This window comes from Nanorana parkeri, unplaced genomic scaffold (assembly GCF_000935625.1).
Source record: "Nanorana parkeri isolate BGI_ZX_2015 unplaced genomic scaffold, ASM93562v1 scaffold184, whole genome shotgun sequence".
NCBI classification, from domain to species: domain Eukaryota; kingdom Metazoa; phylum Chordata; class Amphibia; order Anura; family Dicroglossidae; genus Nanorana; species Nanorana parkeri.
The window spans coordinates 923824-926777 of record NW_017306452.1 but is presented as its reverse complement, the minus strand read 5'-3'; positions in this window follow the sequence as shown (position 1 = coordinate 926777).

The following is a 2954-nucleotide window of genomic DNA, read 5'->3' as shown; positions in this document are numbered from 1 at the left end:
CTACAGGTGAAACTCGAATAATTAGAATATCGTGCAAAAGTAATTGCAGTAAGTGTTGCAAAAGGGGCCCAAACCAAGTACTGAGTACATATGCATGCTTGTACTTTTCAGAGGTCCGATATTGTTCTATGTACAATCCTTGTTTTATTGATTGCATGTATTAATCTACTTTTTTGAGGTTGTGGATTTGGGGTTCTTGGGGTTTTCATGAGCTGTAAGCCATAATCATCACAATTATGACAAATCACGGCTTGAATTATCTTGCTTTGCATGTAATGAGTCTATCTCATATATTAGTTTCACCTTTTAAGTTGCATTAGTGAAATAAATGAACTTTGCACAATATTCTAATTATTCGAGTTTCACCTGTATATCCATCCAAGTGACAACACTGCTCAGGTCTTGGGGTAGGAGAACTGGAACTATTAAAGGTATTCAGTATTCGAAAAGGACTCTGCGAGGACTTCTGCAAAGGGGGGCAGAGGGTGTTTACTAAATGTTAACTGGCAGCCTATGGAGAATGAGATTGGACTTGTAAAGTTCAAGAAACATTTTAGCTTTCTTCCTTACTTGCTTGCTTTTTTCATTTTTTTTTTGCAGTGAGCCTGGCACCTTAGTAAGAGATCAGAAGTGACCTAATTTCTGACAAATGCCGCCAATCATCCGCCTGACCTCACGCATTACACAGAAAATGTTTGTGAGCTCCAGCTATTTGGAAGCAACAGCAAGTTTCTCAAAAACCCCACTTGCAACAGCAGGCATGTGTGGTGGGTAAAACCTGCTGTGTGCTCCATATTGGTCCTTTGCAGAATGTCTCCAGGTTGTTGTTATCTCAGATTACATTGGGCTATGTTATGGGGTCAGCTAGCAATCAAATAGCACATATTCACTACACTGGCTGAGATGGAGAGAAATACATTTTAGTTGGAATGTCCTAAAATTTGATTGGAGGCCATAGATTTGGATCTGTTTTTTGGGGATGGGGTGTTGCAGATGGAACAAAGTCACTTATTTTTAATTTGAATGGAATGGGAAAGGATTGGAAGCACTATTATTTTTTTTTCTTTATTTTTGTCTGTTTCTCTACTTGAGAGATCCCTTTTTATTTCCATGTAATAGATTTCCGCAAAACAGAAAGGTAAGCTTGGTATACTGTTGTGAAGCTTGTGTTGTAGGAATTATCTAGTCCCCTTTGGAGCCTTTGTCGGAGGAGGGACATGACCTTTCTTTCATTAGGCTGATCAAGCAGAAATCCATGCACGGATCCCCTCCTGATCGGAGCACTACGGACCAAATGTCACCGATAAGACATTTGTGTCTGTCCAGTTTTTTCCTCCATTTTGCGATGGAGCAAATAAATAAAACTGACAGACCCTATGTTGGTTTATAGGGTGTCGAATGTAAAGGGACATGTGTCCTTTTACATCAGATTACCCCTGATCTGGCGCGATCAGGTGCGACAAAACAGAACTTTGTTCTGTTTGCTTTTCCAGACCTGGACAGAGTTGGGGATAACTAGGTGTAAACAGACACCCATCTGTGTAGACCCAGCTGCCTATAGACTATCATGGGTATCCAGCTGAAAAACTGACAGGCAGACTCGATCAGACCATCCATGTGAAAGAGGCCTTATACAGGGCAGAGCGAAATGGAAGGGTTCGGCAATTATTGGGGAAGGGGGGGTTTATTTAGTTTTGAATAGCTAATGGGGCGGGAGGGCTTGATAGTGTAGAATAGGTGGGCTATTAGTCAGGGCATAGTTAAGAGGAGCCATCTTCTGGTGTCTGGTGAGGCAGCAAACCATTTTAGGTAGGAAAGCAAAAGGAATTATCTCCATCTACCCTTTCTGTTAGTTTACTAGGCCCATTTGGGTTTTATTGGTAAGTTTTATATAAGTATACTATACTTTGCTTCTAGATGGTTTTCTGGATGGGCAGGTCCCTGACAGTGCCATATGTCTACCTCAACGATCTGGCTCTCCACGAAAGAAAAGGGACAGAGTGTATGAAATGTAAGTCATTTTTGGCCGTACCCACTTGGGCTAGACTACGGCTGGTCAGTGGTGGTACAGTTCTTTTGGGTTACTGTACACTCACTATAAGTGGTAAGTGGTGTTTTGGCACTTGTCAGGGACCTAGATTACTAACATTTTGCAGTTATATATTGTTGTTGGAAATTAAGTAATCCATACTGGGTAATTCTTTTTACTATATGTTCTGTTATTCTCATCATCATCCACTCTTGCAATTCATTTTAAATGTACTTATATTATAATATCCCAGGTAAAGTCAAGAAAAAACATTTTAGGTAGGGATGTTCAGATACCAAGTACCGTACTCAGTACAAGTACAAGTACAGATACATTTCCAGCTCCAAGACTAGACTGGAGAAAAATTCAAAAAGTTAGGAGGCGGCTGTCATTTGTAAGGAGCACACGGAGCTCCCGGGATTTGTACATCTCGGTTTTAACCTTTCATTGCCAAGCCCTCCGGAAAATTTTGCACCTCAGCCGGCCACACAGTTTTTGAAATTTTTCCCATTGATTTGATTTTCTGCATTGCTAGTGTTAAAATGAAGGAACAGAAAACTGTAAATAAGCGACTTATGTTAAAAATCGTTTTTGCGCTGTGTTTGTGTTGTGATAAAATGATACAGGCGTATATTTAATTGCAACACAAGGTATCATAACGCACGGCAATGCGTCACAAAGCTTTGCCATGCGCTGCCACAGTTAAATTAATGCTTTTTAAAAAGAAAAAAATCATGCACTTCCGATGCGTTCTAACAACACACTGCAGCACATGTGCATGGCCTACACCACAATATGGTGCACGTGTATATTATGTGTGTGGGGGGAGGGGTTTGTGCTTTTTTTTTTCAGAAAACATTTTACACATTTTTTATTTTTTTAAATTTGATTTATTTTTTTACATTTTTATTATTAATTTTGTAAT